This window comes from Myodes glareolus, chromosome 1 (genome assembly GCF_982192425.1).
Source record: "Myodes glareolus chromosome 1, mMyoGla1.1, whole genome shotgun sequence".
NCBI classification, from domain to species: Eukaryota; Metazoa; Chordata; class Mammalia; order Rodentia; family Cricetidae; genus Myodes; species Myodes glareolus.
Window position 1 is genome coordinate 7,175,738 of NC_142026.1, and position 17,857 is coordinate 7,193,594.

General features: G+C 45.0%; 1 protein-coding gene across 7 annotated transcripts in view; it reads left to right on the plus strand.

The window, feature by feature from the left end:
* Nucleotides 1-16,668: 16,668 nt before the first annotated feature.
* The window catches only part of Creb1 (cAMP responsive element binding protein 1), a 53,457-nt gene continuing 52,268 nt past the window's right edge, over nucleotides 16,669-17,857 (plus strand). For 5 of the 7 annotated variants that reach the window (XR_007236897.3, XM_048459406.3, XM_048459410.3 and 2 more), the window contains exon 1: nucleotides 16,713-16,849. The gene's annotated coding sequence lies outside the window, so the exon portion shown is untranslated. Of the gene's footprint in view, nucleotides 16,850-17,857 lie in introns of all 7 variants that reach the window. The other 2 variants (XM_048459407.3, XM_048459409.3) reach the window with 2 other exon arrangements.

Sequence of the window (17,857 nt, forward strand, 5' to 3'; positions counted from 1 at the left end):
AAATCTGCCTACAAATGATATCTAATGTGGAGGTATGTATTTCCACATAAGACCTGAGAAAGCTTTTTTAAAAAGGTTCCAAACACATTAAAAAAAAAAAAAAGGTGCCAAACATGTCTCCCAGCCAATGGCTGCGGGCTTGAGACACCAGCACGCCATGAGCTAAGCTGCATGGCGCTTTAAGATTTTGATCATGAAGACACAAAAAGTTACAGATATGCAGTAAAGAAGGTTCAGTCTGAAGAAAACCTCTAAATAGGTTGTACAGTGTTTAACAACATGCATAAGTTTAAGAGAAACAAAAGAAGGATATAAACAGTCATTAAAAAAATAAATAGTAGCCGGGCAGTGGTGGCACACGCTTTTAATCCCAGCACTCAGGAGGCAGAGACAGGTGGATCTCTGTGAGTTCAGCCTGGTCTACAGAGGGACTTCCAGGATAGACTCCAAAGCTACAAAGAAACCCTGTCTTGAAACAAACAAACAAACAAAAATCTTTAAATGGCTTGAACACATTGCACATTCCATGCTTGTTTTAATGCAGATTGTTTATATGCTACCTTTAAACATTTATGTGTTTTCAGAACAAAAGGACCAGACCCTAATGAAAATGAGCAGCCCAGGTGATCTGGCCTTGGAGTGTCTCTGTTGCAGTTTCCTCAAAATTCTGCATCCAGAACAACTTTAAAGCTGCTAGCTGAGATGGCCCAGCCTCACGGACTATTCTAGCCAGGACTTGACCTTTATCTTAATTTCCTCAGGGTCCCCCAAAGATGCTAGTGCCCCAAGACAACAGGAAGCAGTGCAGATAACACAATGCCTGTATTCCCAACAGGTGAGGTGGATAGCTTTTGGTCATTTGGTGGATGGTGGGTGTTTTTCATTGTTTAGAGTGGTTGGTTACAAATTGTTATTGGGTGTAGTTAGGAAAAATGCTAAGTAAAGGACATTAAATTTAGGGATCTTTCTGAAATGACAAAGAGGAGTATAGAAATGATAGGATAAAAGGATAGGTCTTTGAATCTACTTTGAAACTAAAAAAAGCAACTACTAGTCTTAAATATTTTACATTGTATGGATTTTTTATATTGACCACAAATTTAAGATTATTTTGTTATACTGTACATATGTTTCTACTCTTGTTAAAGATATTTTTGCATATTGATACAAATTTAAAGTTATTTTTATTATACTTTATTATATTTTCCTATTTCCTGTTTAAGGTATTGTTTGTGTAGGAGGGAGTCTGCTTGTTGGTTCCCGGCTGCTCAGCCCCAAATATAACTCCCGTTTCAGGGTATCTGACACTTTCACAGAGATATTCATGCAGGCAAAACATGAATGCACGTGAAATAAAAATAAGTAAAATATTTTTAAAAACACTCTTTTCAGTTCTAGAGAATGTTTTGTTCAGTTCTAGAGAATGTTTTGTACAGCACAGTAATTAGAATTAATAGCAATGTTTCATACACAGCAGAGTGAATTTTAACTGTTCTCACTACAATTTTTTTAAAAAAAGAATGGTGATGAAAATGATAACAGCTTATTGAATCAATCCACACACATCAAAACATCACTCTATGCTCAGTAAATATACACAATTTTTATTTGTCAATTATATCTTCACAAAGATCGAGATGGGGGCAGATCCCAAATAGAGGTGTAATGCTTTAGACTTACTACCAAGGTAAATACAGTTTCAAAAAAGTAACAAAGAACATTGTACTTCTCTCTTCCTACCATTATTTACACACAAATAAGAAACATTTTTTTTTTTTAAATTTTCACCAAGGTGAATTGAATCTTGGTGGGAGGAGTTTTAAAAACACCTATTCTCTCCTTTGTTCCATCTGTAGATGCCACTGGTGGAAATGTATTGGAAAAAGAAAACTTGAGAAAGTCTCCTTAAGTGTCTGGATACCTCAATATGATTAGTTGGAGGACACATGGAAACTCTACATTACAGGCTAAGCGCTCTGTTACCCTTTTCAAATGCAGAGACTGGCTGTGTCTTCCTTATATTTTAGCCCATATCTGGGTTTGAGTCATCAGGATTCCTGTTAGGGCTTGAATCTGCTATGATCTGTTTTCCAGCATCACCAAGACATCTCCCGTGACAACAAAATCTAATACAAAACAGTTTTGTCAAGATGGACATGAACTTCTGTGTTAAGACCAAATTACTGACCATTTGGCCCATTTTATGTATGTATGGAAAGAAGTCTCACTTAAATATTCGCTAGTGTTTCTGAAATGCATCCTATGATAAATTGTAGTTTACTTCAATCAACGTAAAGTCCCAGTACTCTGGTCCAAGTGGTGATCAGTGTGGACTTGGCTCTCTGCTTTATTTCAGTAACCTTTGGGTGGCATGGATAAAGCCTGAGAAAAATGACCAAACCCCCAGAGAGCCGCTCAGAAAGGCAAGAGCCCCTCTCTCGCTTTGTGAGATTACTACTAGACTCAGGTGATTTGACTACCAGCATCAGCATGAGAATAGTATGGACATAAGCCGAATTTGAAAAGGGTTATAAACCAGAAAAGTTGTTAATACACAATTCAGCATCTCAGAATTACCAACACTGCTTATGGCTTCTTAGAAACAGTACCTCTTTCTTTGGTTTCATTCCAGATGCCTTAGCAAAGGGTGGAGGGAGAGAAGCATGTTATGAATAACTGCATTATGCAGCTGGTGAAATAGCAATTCATTTAATGAAAAGGAAAGCTGATTGGAAATGGCAGTCTCCTGCCTCACCCTGGCCTTGTCTTGCCAGCGCCCACCTGAGAGGCAGCTGTGTGACAGCTGGGCTTTGGGGCAGAGCTATAAACGAGAGTGTCACACCTTTGCTCTCTCCTCCTTTGCACGCCATTCAGAGCCCTTTCTGTTACACAGATAAAATACTCATTCACGTAAAATAAAAACTCATACAAAGAACAAGGCGCTAAAATGACCAAGTGGCGGCCTGTGCACACGACCAGGACTTGGCAACTGGAGAGCACGGAAGGCAGCTGGAAAGTGTGCAGAAGCCAATGTTGGAAGACCGTTCACCTGCCTTTCCAGGACAGGAGGAGCTGGATTCATAACTCTTAAATATTTAGCTAAATGTTCAGTATTCATACTCCTTGTGTACTCTTTTCCTGAATCTGGGAATAGTTTGAAGAAGGTATGGCCTCCAGTTTCTTCCACAGCTTTCTACTCAGTCAGGTCAGGTGTTTTCCTCCATCCACTTCCTATCTTCCAAAGATAAATTATCTCAACTGCTATTATTTTCTTTCCTGCCTCTGTGTAAGTGGGGGTGGGGGCCTTCATTCCTTTTTTTTCTTTTCTTTTCTTTTCTTTTTTGAGACAGGGTTTCTCTGTAGCTTTGGAGCCTGTCCTGCAACTAGCTCTTGTAGACCAGGCTGGCTTCGAACTCACAGAGATCCGCCTGCCTTTGCCTCCCCAGTGCTGAGATTAAAGGCATGCGCCACCACTACCTAGTTTATTTTTTAATGGATACTATAAATAATTAATACAAACTTAATGATTTAAAACAAAACACGTTTATTATTTATAGTTCTAGAGGGTTGGAGTTCAAGATCCATTGCATTATGGAAAAACCAAGGCAGTGAGTGGCAAGTCTGGTTACCTTCTGGAAATTCTACCAAACACTGCTTCCTTTGTCTTTTCTAGCCCTTGGAAGCTGTCTGAATTCCCTAGTTCATGGCCTTATCCTCCATCTTTGATGTCAGCAGGAAAGCAAATTCTGATTTGACTAATGCCCACCTTTTCTCTTTTTCTTTATAAAGATTGGTGTAATCATCAAGCCACACATCCCAGGAGAATCTCCCCATCTCGAATTACTTACTTAATCATATCCACAAAAATTCTCTCTACCAGATAACACAAATATTTAAGAATTTTGATCATTAGGACATGGTCATCTGTAAGGAACAATCTGAGGCAGTCACAGTGACCTTGTTCCTTGGACAGAGTTCTGCACTTAGGCAGGGTAAGACTGGTGTGGGAGGAGGGTGGCTGGCTGTTTCCCTCCTTTGAGAGGGTGGAGCAAGTAGAGAGATAAGGCCCAGCAGACAGCACACACCCTTCACAGTCAGCTACACCTTGGAGTACTGGGACCCTGTTCTTTGCTGCTGCTGCTGCTTCTGCTGCTGCTGCTTGTGGGACCACAAGGATCTTTGTCTCCCACTGCCTTGAAGACTCCAGAAGTGATTAAAGATACTCAACCCCCCTTAGAGCTCTGCAGCTTCTTTTTTTGCTATCTTCACGGACACTCTGAGGCTTTTGAAACCTTGTGTTTGTATAACAGTGTCTTTGGGGAGACCATTGCTGTGCCTCACACAAGGTCTCTTATTCCTTTCCTGTGGAGGGTCAGAAAAAAAAAACAGAGCAAAAGCATAGATAGGCTCAATCACTTTGACCAGCAACCCAAATAGTTTACATCCTGCTTTCAGTCACTGAGACTCTTCTTACCTCTATTCCTGATATAAATATACCAAGAGCATAAATGCCATAATAGAAATAACCGAATCTCAAGCCATTCATGAGGTTATCACTGGCTTCAGAAATGTTTTTATAAACCCCACTAGTGCTTGGGAAAGAAGCTGACAGGAAAAATGAGAAGAACATGGGTTAAAAGTGGAAGAAGAAATAAGAAGAGATGAAACGTGTTTTTAAAAGATGTGCAAATAAAAATTAAGAAAAATGTGTCACTTAGTAATGTGGGTGCTAGCTGTGTAGCGGCAGACAAGGATGACGAAAAGTGGAAAGAGTGAGGCAGTACATTTTTTAAAAGATGATTTAGAAGGCTAGAGAGAAGGCTCAATGGTTGAGGGCACTTACTGCCCTTGCACGATTCAGTTCCCAGCATCCACATGGAGGTTTGCAACCACCAGGTAATCCCAATTCTAAGGAAGCCTGTGCTTTCTTTTGGCCTCCCCAAGTACCAGGCACATATACAGTGCACACACATACATGCAGGAAAAATATCCATATGCATAAATTATTATTATGTTATTATTGTTTGGTTTTTTTCAAGACAAGGTTTCTCCTGGCTGTCCTGGAACTAGTTCTGTAGGCCAGGCTGGCCTTGAGCTCAAGAGAGTCACCTGCCTCTGCCTCCCAAGTGCTGGGATTAAAGGTGTGTGCCACCAATGACTGGTCACAAAAATTATTTTAAAATCTTTTTTAAAAGATAACTTACAGCTGCAAGTTCTACACTCAAATCTTAGTTCTCAAACTCATAGTCTGATCCTGCACAAATCCTTTAAGTATTTTCATTATGTAGCAGAGGAAATTGAAGCCCAAAGACATCGGCAATGAGGCCACAACGGGAAAACCCAATAGCTAGAAGGCAGCCTAAAGAAAAATATCTTCACTATTTCAAAAAGGATGACCTAGTCTGGCCACAGAAAATGTGTAACATGTGGGTATGATTGCAGATGTTCTACAGAAATACCCCTTCAAATCTTTCAAAAGAATTTGCTGACTCTTTCTACATGTTAATACCATACTAGGCAAGAAGGACATGGTGAATAAGGCATGAATAATATATGCTATCTGCCCACACAGACGTTAGAGTTACTAGACATTAGGTAAACAATAAAAAGTAACTGTGGCAGGAGCTTTGATGAAAATAAAGTTCAGGCACCTAAGCCAAAGTAAATTACTTGTTGGCATGAGGCCAGTGGAAAGATTTTAGGTAGGGGCCTCACTATCACCAGTACCTCTCAGAATTCAGCAAAAGAGCAGGCCCTCTTGCAGCCAAGATGGCGGAAGAACTTGGGAAGGGAGTTTCAAGCTTCCTGCTTCTTTGCTTGGAAGAGGGAAAGGATCTCTTGGAGGTCTTTCACCTAACTCTGGTGTCAAGCAGGGAAATTGCAAGAGGGCTCACTCGAGAAGACAGTGTTTCAGTTGCTATGGTTCCTGCAAGTCATGGGATTAGATTACTTTGCTTGCTTTTCAAAGCAAGCTTCCCTTCCCCCATCCCTGTTGTATTTAACAAGCAGGACTTGGAGCCCAGAAGTCAAGTGCACAGACTGTGGACAGACTGCCACTCTCCAAGTCCACGGATCCAGACGTATTTCCTCTGTGACTTCTCTGTAAAGTATTCCCAATATCAATATTTTCTTTCAGTGACTTGTTACTACAAATAAATTAGATAATACATTAAAGAGTGTCAGGAGCAGTGGCTGCCAAAGAGGAAGCATTCAGTAAATCTTTGTTACTGTTGCTGTTTTTAATTGCCAACCGCCGGCCTTTTAAAAATTGTCAAGGAGGATAATGGGCCATTTGAATTTACTTTAGACAATGTTTTCAGTTGTAGAAACAGTGGAGAACAGCAACAGAACATTACCCTCTGGTACTTGAAATAATACTTACTGCAAAGCAACCAGAATCTTGCTGATCACTTCTGCAATTCTGACTCCGAGTATAAAGAGAAAAGATTTGAACGAACAGATAACAGGCCTAGCCAAGGTCAAAAATATGAACAGAAATGACCACAAAATTTGATAATGTCCTTGGGTGGACAACTCATGATCATCTCGTTGGTTGGGACAAGTGATCCACACAACATGTGTGTGGGCCCTATTGCTTTAGCCAGTAACAAGCTCATAGCATCAGCCAGTCTTAATAAAAAGGACCTCCATCTTTGACCCTTCTGCACATCTCAGAAAAGGCCACGATACCACACCACTCAGCAGAATTTCTCTCGTGGGATCCCTTCCACACTGAGAAGTCTTATTTGCTTTTCCTTAATAAACCTAATTTACTTTGTTGGCTCTTCTGTCTGTTATAACTCCACATCAACATGAGACAACTAACCCAAGAGCCATTGTCGACTGTTGATCATCTGGTAGCCTCATTCTCTGGATTCTGCCAACCGGCATTCAGAAAGGGCCCCAGCGTTCTCAAAGATCTGCCCACCTCAGGATGGATGGTGTGGGGGTTTGAGTAAGAATGGCTACCACAGACACACAGATTTGAATGGTTGGTCACCAGGTAGTGGCACTATTAGAGGGTGTGGCCTTTGAAGTAGGTGTGGTTTGTTGGAGGAAGTATATCACTGCGGGGTGGGTTGTGAGGTTTCAGAAACCTAAGCCAGGCCCAGTGTTTCTCTCTCTTCCTGCTTCCTGCTCCTTCTCCAAAACCATGTCTGCCTGCACGCTACCATGCCTCACACCATGACAATAATGAACTAAACCTCTGAACCTATAAGTCAATCCCAGTTAAATGTTTTCCACAATAAGAGTTGCCTTGATCTTGGTGTCTCTTCACAACAACAGATACCCTTAAGACAGATGGTGTAACTGAATAGTTGGCATAGGCGTCGTGTGAATGGGGGCATTTAAGAAGCAAGAAACTGCCTGAGCAAAGCAGTCAGAGCAGAAACAAGAGCACGCGCAAAGTCTGTAGGTGAGACCTAGGAGAACTGCCAGGCCTTTGCAGTCATGGAGACTGGCTGGGCAGTAAGAGCAGGGAGGAAAACGAGGAGATATAAGGTCATGAAGGATCAAAAGTAAGACTGTTGGCTTTTACTCTGGGCAGAGAAGGGAGCTGCTAGAAACTTTTAAAGAGTCATGGTATGATGTGTGTCTGCTTTACATTCGTCTATTAATGGCAGGGGAATGACAGGCACCCAGGCAGAAGTCAGAACACAACTTTGGAGAGTTGGTTTGCTCTGCCCACATTTACACAGTTTCTGAGGATCAAACCCAGGCAGTCAGACTTCTAAAGTAATTTACGTTTAGGAGCCATCATGCTAGCCGATGCTTTTGTTTTAATATAACCATCATGGCTGTTGTGTTGAGGACAGAATATAGATTGGGGTTCTTTGTCACATGTGACAGTGGTCTGGAGCAACAGGCTTTCGGTAGAGATGTGGAGTCTTTTCTCTGAATTTGTCAAATGTAAATGTACTAGACATGGTTGATGTATTTATTGCCTGTATATATTGTATATAGTTAATGTACTTATATATAGTTTTTCTTATATTAGTTATAGCTTTTCTATTTTAGACAAAAGTGGAAATATAGTGATATTTTATTTATGTTTTATAAATAAAGCGTGCCTGAAGACCAGAGGGTAAAGCTAAGCCACTAGAGGCCCGGCAGTGGTGCCACACACCTTTAATCCCAGGATTTGGGAGACAGAGGCAGAGGGACTTCCGTGAGTTCATACACAAAATAATGCAGAAACAGATCCAGGTGGTGGTGGCTCACACCTTTAATCCTAGTACTAGAGAGGAGTGGAAGGCGGGAGAAGCCAGGCACTCTAGCTCTCTCAGACTGAGGATTCCTAGAGTTAAGAGCTCTCTATTGGCTTGACTGCTGTGCTTTTCTAATTTTCAGGTTGAACCCAAATATCTGTCTCTGGGTTTTTATTATTTGTACCACAGCAATGGTCATCTATTTTGAAGAGAGAACAGGATTTGATTAGGCACCCTATGAGGGTATGAAAGAGTGGCTGAGTAGTAAGGACTTGGTGTGTCCTTGTTAGAGGTGGTGTGTCACTGGTGGGCTTTGAGATTTTAAAAGTCCATGCCATTCCCAGTTAGCGCCCCACCCCACCCCGGCCGCTGCCTCCTGGTTGTTCTCTGTGGTGGAAGAGTGTGTGACCTTGTTGGAGGAAGTGTGTCAATGGCGGTGGGCTTTGAGGTTTAGAAGCCCAAGCAGACTCAGTGTCTTTCTTCCTGCTGCCTACAGATCCAAATGTAGAACTTTCAGCTTCTACATCGTCTGCCTGCAGGTCACCACGCCCCCCACGATAAACCAACCCTCTGAAACCAGAACCAAGCCCCATCTAAATCCTTTATTTTGTAAGAGTTGCTGTGCTCAGGTCTCCACAGCGGTAGAACTAAGACACTCTCAGCTACTGCTCCAACACCACGCCTGTCTGCCTGCTGCCATATCCTTCTCCGTGATGGTCATGGACTCTACTACTCTCTGGAGCTGTGAGCCCCAAATTAAATACTTTCTCTTAGTAGTTGCCTTAGTCATGACATCTCCTAACAGCAATACAAGAGTAAATAAGTCATTATACATATAAGAGGCAACAGTATATTATGTAATTTACTATTCAGTAGTGAAAACATTTGAGCCATTCATGGTGTTGAGACTCTTAAAGAAGATATTTAGGATTTCAATTGCCATATTAGGACTTAAGAAAATCTTAAGAAGAAAATCCCTTACACACTTTGTTTTGATTGTGGGAGAAACCAAGAAGCTAAAGCTAGACTCAAAACAGACAAGTTACAGATTAGTTTGACAACAAATAGAGCATTTGTCATGTCAGAGAATGGTTCCAGATATCAGCTTCTAGAATTTTAGCAGGGAACTATTCACCATTAAACTTAAAACGTAGTAAATTAAACAGTGTGTTTGATGTCACATCCAGAGAGAAAGAGAGAGAGAGAAAGAGAGAGAGAGAGAGAGAGAGAGAGAGAGAGAGAGAGAGAGAACAAGGCAAAGGGATTCCAGAAAACTGATGTGAGGCCACATGGGGCATCAAGTTGCAATTTTAATTTGTATGAGAAAGGCCTTGGTAAGAACTTCAGACCTACTTGGTGGAAAGATTTGAAGGATATAACAGTATTGGTTCTCTGAAAAACAAACCTTTTGAGTAAAGAAACAGCCCAAGGTACCGAAAGCAGAAAGTAAGGAATGGCGTGACAGGTTTCTTAGGATGCTTTATAACAGCCCAGGAAAGAGACGAAAGTCAGTAGGAACCAGGTTCGCTTGTACTAGTGAGAGCCAGTCTGGAGATCTATTTTAAAGGTGTCAATGAGGTTCCCTACTGGAATAGACGTGGGACAAAGAAGGACCCTATATTGGGATTGCCGAAGCTGTCTGATGGGCATAGCCACTCCATTTGGACAGATTACATTTCAATCTAGCAGTCATTTGTTCCGTCTTACATCGTCACAGCCTTGCTTGTGGCTCTGTGGGGCCTTTGACTACTTTCCTTCTGCTGCTGGACAGTAACTCCAACAGCACTCTACCGCGTGCCCAGGCAACACATCTTTAAAGTGTTGAACATCCACACAATATGGAGGGATGTGTGCATTATTGAGATGCAAGGAGAATGGTGTAAGCGTGCCTTTGACTGAATCTTCACCTCTCCTTTCCTCCTGTCTTCTGAGATTCTGTTCTCTAAGAAACTAGTACAGATACTTTTGCCTCAGGTCTGCCTCCTGGGAGAACACAAGCGGTGACAACATCTAAATGGATATGAGAGGAGGAGGTTGTTTAAATTGTTGGACTCTAGTGTCCAAATACCAAGAAGGAGTCTCCCCCAGAGACCATCACACACACCACAGTCGATGCAAAAGCACGAGGATTTTATTAATTCTGTCATTACAGGGTCCCTCAGCATCCAGGAAGCGGAGAGACCTCGAATAGTTGGTACAGGTTACTTTTAAAGGAAAAGGCCTCAGAAGTAAGGGGGGTGGTCTTTGACTATTATGATTGGCTTATTCGGAAAGGGCTAATACCAATAACTGGCTGGAGAGCTATTGCCAGATCAGATGAGGTAAGAGGTCATTTTGACCTCGTTTCCCAGGGACTGAATCAAAACATACGTGTATGGGTAATTGTTCAGGAACTGAGTACGTGCATGTGTAGCTGTTAGGTCCTTGGTTCCCAGGGGAGGAGTGTAAGCCTGTGGCACGGAGGCTGAGAGGGTTCAGAATTGTCAGAAATGGCTTCAGAATTGTCTTGAAGTCTTACAAAATGAATCACAGTTTGGGAGAGTGATTTAGGAACATGAAGATTTGGGTGTTGTGATACTGGTAGACACTGTATCAATGGAGACCATCATGATATTGGTTGAAAACACAAAAAAATGAGCAAAACCAGATAGTTGGAAGATTTTGGTCCCCGGGAAAGCAGAAACAGTCAGATCTGTTTATTGTTGTCACTCTGGTTTCTAGAGAAGTGCATGGCACAGAGTTGGTGCTCACTAGGTAATCAAGTAGATCATTGGAGCCTTAGGGTTAGCTAGGGAAGAAAATCAAGTCACAAGGAGTGATGAACCTCAATAAGCAAGTCCAAGGAACTTGAACCCCTTGAAGGTGAAAAGTAGGTCTAACAGCAGAAGCAAGAGAGAAAAATAACAAAAAGGGAAGTTGTGGTTAGAGAAAAGCTCTCAAGTACACTTTCTACTTGAAGTTTTTTTTATAATTGTCTCATGGGATGTCTCCCACTGTGTCTCCTTGAAGATACTGCATCTTTTACTGTGTCGTTATGTCCACGTGGCCTACCTACTTTCCTCTCTTTCTTCCAATAGAGATTGAATTTGAAAACATGACTTGAAGGCCAAGAAACACAAATTGTGTGTTTGCATGTTTGGCATTCCAGATTTACATCTGTGGTGTACAGACAGAAGCTAAGAAGAGTATACATTAGAAGACTGGGTTTCAAATCTAGATTATGCCCAAAGTACAGAACAGTAAATCACACTGAATGAATAGAGATGGATGAACAAGGCTATGTGGTACAGAGGCTACTAGATGGAAACGTGACTCAGCTGTTTCACACGCGCGCACATACCCCTCCCCCCCTGCTAAAACACACTTTAGCACAGTCAATGTGCAGAAACAAGGCCTAAATGAAGGCCAGTGTGAACAAAAGGGGAAGGAAGACACAAGTGCAAGCTCAAATGTTTGGCAGGTGTCTCACTTTCCATTGCTGCTACAAACACGGCCCAAACCAACTTGGAGTGGAAAGGGTTTACTTCAGTTCACAAGGCAGGAACTGAAGCACAGGCCACAGAGGGATGTTGCTTAGTGGCTTGCTCTCCATGGCTTGTTCAGGTTGATTTTTGATACAGTGCAGAGCTCCCTGATGAGGGCTGAAACTGTCCACAATGCCCCCATCAATCATTAATCAAGGAAATGCCCCATAGGCTGGCCTATAGGCCAATCTGATGGAGCCATTTTCTCAGTTGAGATTTCCCTGTCCCAGATGATCCCAGCTTGTGTCAAGATGACAAAAAACAATAATGAGCTCAGAGGGTGACACAGGACACAGAGGGACAATTCTAAGATGTTAGCACATTCTGTCAGGCCAGAGTAAGAGGAATCACTGCTCTTAGTCCATCTCACATCTATCACCTCATTTTGAAAGACCCCCGGTGTGGGGAGACTCTCACTCAAGTCTTGGGATAACATGACCTGCCCAGTAACTCACGAGGGACCGTCCTTGCTGCAATCACACGAGGTTTATTGACAGGTACCAGTGCTGGGGCCAAGACTCATAACACACGCAGGGGAGGAGTTTGACCTCAAGTAGCTGGGAGAAGGGGTATTTAAGGGAGAAACCACAACCCAGTAATCCAAAGGGGGTAGGGAGGGCGTCATTGGAAAATACAAGTGAACATTGAAAATTCTGAAAATACCAGTGATAATCACATGGGAGTAACTCCCTGTTTCTCAAGATTATAATCTAACTTTATCTTCAGCTAGTTCCTGAAATAGAGTCACTGAACCAGCTAATCTTAGATTTTTGGCTCTTCTCTTCCTGTTAGAGAGGTCTGGATTTATCCAGGTCTTTCAATTTCATCATCATAACAGTATTAAGAGGTAGATGCTATTTTCTTTATTTTACAAATGGGGAAACTGAGTCATGCTGAAATCCTACCCACCAAAATGTTGGAGGGTCTTTTGGAGCTGAATGAGTTGTGAGGAGCCTATATGAATGTCATACCTAGTTTGTTTCTCTGTTGCTCTGATAAAATGCTGACCCAAAGCAATTCAGGTAGGAAAGGCTTTATTTCTTCTTAGAGCTTCTTCATCAAGGGAAGCTAAGGTAGGAGCCTGGAGGTAGAAACAGAAGCAAAGACAATGCAGAAAGGCCGCACACCAGCTTGCTCTGTATGACTTGCTCAGCTTGCTTTGCTTTTTTTTTTATTATTTTATTACTTTAAAAAATACCAATCCAAATTCCTACTCCTTCCCCTCCTCCCACTCCCTCCCGTCTCTCCCCTCTCCAATCCTAAGAGGACAAGGCACCCTGCCCTGTGGCAAGTCCAAGGCCCTCCCTACTACATCTAGGTTGAGCAAGCTATACATCCAAAGAGAATAGGATCCCAAAAAGCCAGTCCATGCAGTAGAGACAAATCCCTGTGCCAATGTCAGTGGCCCCTCAGTCTGCCCCAACTGTCAACCACATTCAACAGGACTAGTTTAATCCCATGCTCGTTCATTCCCAGTCCAGTTGGAGTTGGTGAGCTCCCTTTAGCTCAGGCAGACTGTCTCAGTGAGTGAACCCCTCATGGTCTTGACATCCTTGCTCATACTCTCACTCCTTCCTCTCTTCAGCTGGACCTTGGACCCAGGACCATCTCCCCAGGGGTGGCACCAACCACAGCGGGCTGGGTCCTCCCCCATCAATTGTTAATGAATAGTCTGATGGAGGCAGTGCCTCAGCTGAGCTTCTCTTCCCAGGTATGTATAGGTTTGTGTGGTTGATAAAAATAACCAGTATCTATCCTTAAAAATTTATTTAATGTATCTTTGCCTGGTGCCCATGGATGCCAGAAGAGAGTGAGAAGTGGATGAAGTCCTGAGTGAATGTGTATTGTTGATACAATCACAGCCATGTCAAGGATACTGAAGCCTCAGACCCATGGGACTGGCAAGGCCTCCCCTTTGTTTTGAGTATGGATATTGACTAAGGAAAGATTGTCCTTTAGCTAAGATCAGAATATGCATAAGGTGCCTACTGCAGCTTTCTCATCCCCATGACTACAGCCTCAGACTGCTCCCCTACCGGCCTCCTTTTATGCTATATATAATAAGCATGCTCTTTGCCGTTGTTTGTGGTGCATCTCCATCCAAGGGCAAGGCCTAGCCCATCCCAGCGTTAAGTTACTTGTGCCTGTTTTTTTCTTCATTCCTGGTCAACTCTTAAAGCTATTGCAGTTTAAGGTAGAAAATAGCAACAGATGCCCTGGAACTCGAGTTACAAGCCATTGCAGGCTGCCAAGTGGGTGCTGGCAATGAACCTGGTTCCTCTGCAAGTGCTCTTAATCGCTGACCCATCTTTTCACCCAGTTAGTACCCCTAAAAACGGAGCCTGTGAGCTTTTGACTGCTTTTTCACATTGTGGGACTGCAAGGAGAAAATGGTAACTTGCATCCTAGAAGACAGACAGGTTCAGAGTCTTGCCACACGCATAGTCTGCTCTGACTTCTAGAACCCAGAATTGGGAGAAACTTGTTCATGAGCTACTAAGTCTAATGTTTTATTACAACAACTCAAATTCATTAAGAGTAGCATGTGAATCCAAAGATGTTATTAAAAAGATAGTCTGGAACCACACAGAAATTAGTTTATTCAAAAAATATTTAATGAGCACTGTTATATTCTAGACATCATCTTGCTAGGGTGGGGAGTAAAAAGACAGAGGGAATCCTGCCCTGTACACACTTTACAAGGAAAACGAATAAATAAATTACAGATATATGAATCAGAAAAGAAAGCGATCGATTACGACCTGATAAGGGTATTCTGGGGCAAGGGAATGGCAGGTGCAAATGCCCTGAGGTGAGACCTGCCCTAGAAGGAAAAGGGGGAGAAGCACCTGCAAAAGAGAGACTAGTTAAAATGGCTGGAGAACAGAGAGTAAAGGAAACAGCTGGAGAAGGTGGGAGAGACAAGTCCACACAATGAAGCATTAGCCAGTGTGTACTAAGCAAAATGAAACCACTGAAGGGCTTTAGGCCGGATGGCGCAGCAGTGACAAATGCAGTCTGGAGCGAGGCAATGGCAGTTTGGAGAACGTGGACAGTGGCTCCGGCAGGACTACAAGAGGTGAAGGCAGCTTAGCACAGGGAGGGCAAGTGACATGGGCCAGAGGTCATACACCCGAACTTTCAGGAAGCAGACCATCCGGGGCAGCCCTCACTTGTGTCAGACATGCGTTAGGTTTCTGGCGTATCTGAATGGATGTCTTTACTAAGGACTGTGGGAGGAAGGGCAGGAGGGACCCTGATAGCTCAAGCTCAGTAGGACTGACATATCCTGGTCATCCACCCACAGGGACCTGGAGCAGAGGGTGCTGGAAAGGCAAATTCAGAGTTCCAGGGCGAGACCTAATGAAGACCGGAGGACAGGAGAGAAAGCATTTGAAGCCAACAGAAAAGGATGAAACCACCTAGGAAAGAGACTATGGTGGGACTCTCTGAGCTCAGGGCTCAGATTGTTCCAGCTCAGAAGTTAGCTAAAGGGAAAGCAAGTTATTGAAGAGCAGGGGTAAGAGGAAAGCTGGAAAGAGAAGAGGAGAGAGTGTATTTGGAAGAAGCCCAGGAGGGTCGAGTAAGGGGCAGGACCATCTTCTAACAGGAGACTAAAACTAGATAGACAGGAAGAGTGACGTCATATAGTAAAAGACAGGTGGAGCTCTGACAAGGACTTTGGGAGGAAGCTTTTTTCTTACATTATTTATTTATTGGCTACATATACTACTGTGTACTATGGCTAAGTGCTGAGGTCAAAGGGCAATTTATGGGAGTTGGTTGTACTATGTGGGTTCTGGCAAGGAACCCCAGATTATCAAGCTTGGTGGCAGGGGCCTTTATCCATCTCACCAGTCCCAGAAGAATGTTTTAAAAGAAAGGAAGAGGCATTAGCATGTTTACAGTTCTGGTTAGAAGCAAAAGGAAAGTCAAGATACTCCAATGCAATGTCCCTGGGAAAGCAGGCAGGGATAGAATACAGAACGAAGGCAAACTTCATTACAAAAAGCCAGTAAGGGCCAGAGTCCAGCAGGAACAAAATTATATGGAGAAGGCTGAGCGGTTCAACATCAACAACAAAAAGGTGGAGAGCTGGTGGTGGGGCAACCTCAGAGAGCAGTTGCATGCAGTAGCTTTAAGGCTACGGAAGTCATACTGTCAAGTTCTAGAAGTGCAAAGGGTGGAAGCCGCACCACCGCGCTGCAGCTGCACGCTACCGGGGCAGAAATGGCTGAGAAAAGGCAACACAGGATGTTGTCTGAGAAAGGTCAGGCAGGTAGGGCGAGGGTCTATTTCGAGAGTTAACAGCAGCATCGGTCAGAGCAGATCACTTCTCTGACCTCAGAGGGAAGACAACGTACCCTGTTGTCTTTGTACGTTGACTTTGGCTGTACGCTCAGCGAGGCTGAATCTCAAGTGCCACGTGTTTCGTAGCTTTCATTCCGGTAAAAATAAAAAAATCAGTTCGCCCCCCTGCAGGCAGTTCTCGGCAGATTCCCCCGGCCGGTGGCCGGCAACTGCCTGCCCTTCCAGCGCCCGGCCCTTACGGCAGTCAAAGTTCCCGGGCAGTCTGCTTCCGCCTCAGGATCAGACCGCGTGGGGGTTTCCATCAAGTACCCGCCACCCCGGGAATCCCCCCATCTGGCCACACACGAACCCCGCTTCCTCTAAATCTCCTCAGCCGGCGTTTGAAACCTCCGCACGCCGGATTGAGGTTTGGCCGTTCCTCCAGAGCCAGTCTCAACCCGCCTACACAGGCCTTCCTCGGTCAATCCCCCGGCTGCTCCCGAAAGGAGCCGAAGGCCTTCGGCAGGTTCCGCCGCAAGCGCGGAGGCGGGGCCTCTCGAGCGGCTCCGGGCCGAGCTCGGCTGTTTCCGTGAGTGGCCGCTGCGCACTCGGCACTGGGCGGCGCTGGCTGGCTCCCTGGCTGCGGCTCCTCAGTCGGCGGCGGCTGCTGCTGCCTGTGGCCCGGGCGGCTGGGAGAAGCGGAGTGTTGGTGAGTGACGCGGCGGAGGTGTAGTTTGACGCGGTGTGTTACGTGGGGGAGAGAATAAAACTCCAGCGAGATCCGGGCCGCGAACGAAAGCAGTGACGGAGGAGCTTGTACCACCGGTAAGAGGAGCAGGAGGAGGAGGCAGGAGCCGGAGAGAGCCGGGGGGACGGAGGGGGGCCGGGGAGGCGCCGGACACCAGCGCTCGGGGCCTTCCCCTCGCAGGAGGGGCCGCGGTAAAGATGGAGCCTCCGCCCGAGCCCCACAACACCGCCGCCGCTCGCAGCGAACAAAGAATAATGGCGGCGGACTGGAGCCAGCGGCGGCCGGGCGGCAGCGACTCTGCCTGCAGCCAGCGGCGGCGCTCATGGCGGGGGGCGGCCGGGGCGGGGTGCGAGCGAGCGGGCGGCCGGCCGCGGCAAGCTGGCGCCCGCGTTCCCGCCGCCGGCCGGGCCGGGCCGGGCCGGGCCAGGCGCGGAGCCGGAGCGGAGCGGAGCCGCCCCGGGGGAGGCCGCCCGCCCGCCGCCCCCCGCTCGCCGCCGCCCGCCCGCTCGCACGCTCACTCGCCTGCCCCGGCTGTGCCGGGCTGGCAGCCCGGGCCGCCGCCTGGGTGCCCGTGGGGGGTGGAGGAGGAGGAGGAAGAAGAAGGCGACAGTTGAGGGCAGAGGAGGTGAAGGTGCTGCCGCCTTCGCGGCGGAGCCCGCTCGGCGAGCGGACGAGCCGCAACGTCCGACCTGCTTTCCTCTCCGCTCTTGGTGCAATAAAGTTCGAAACCCAAGGTTTTCTCTGGTGCTGTATTTTGTTCATGCCCCTCTCCCCTGCTCCCACGCGGCTGGAGAAAATGCTGTTTTCTGCCCTTGGCTACTCGAAGGGAGATTTTTGGCTATTTTCTTCATTCTTCGGTTTTGTAGATGAAGAATTAAAAAAAAAAACCAAAAAACAAAAAACTCAGCAGTCATGGAAATGCATTCTTTTGGGAAAGAAAGGGGTGCTAAGAAGACATATTTGTAATAACTTTTTACAGAAACTGTTGGGATCTTGTAAAAGGGAAGCTGGTGTTTGAAAACAGTTTCGGTTTTAACCCTTTTCAATAAGATAATAATCACTTGAGGTCCATCGTTCTGAAACCC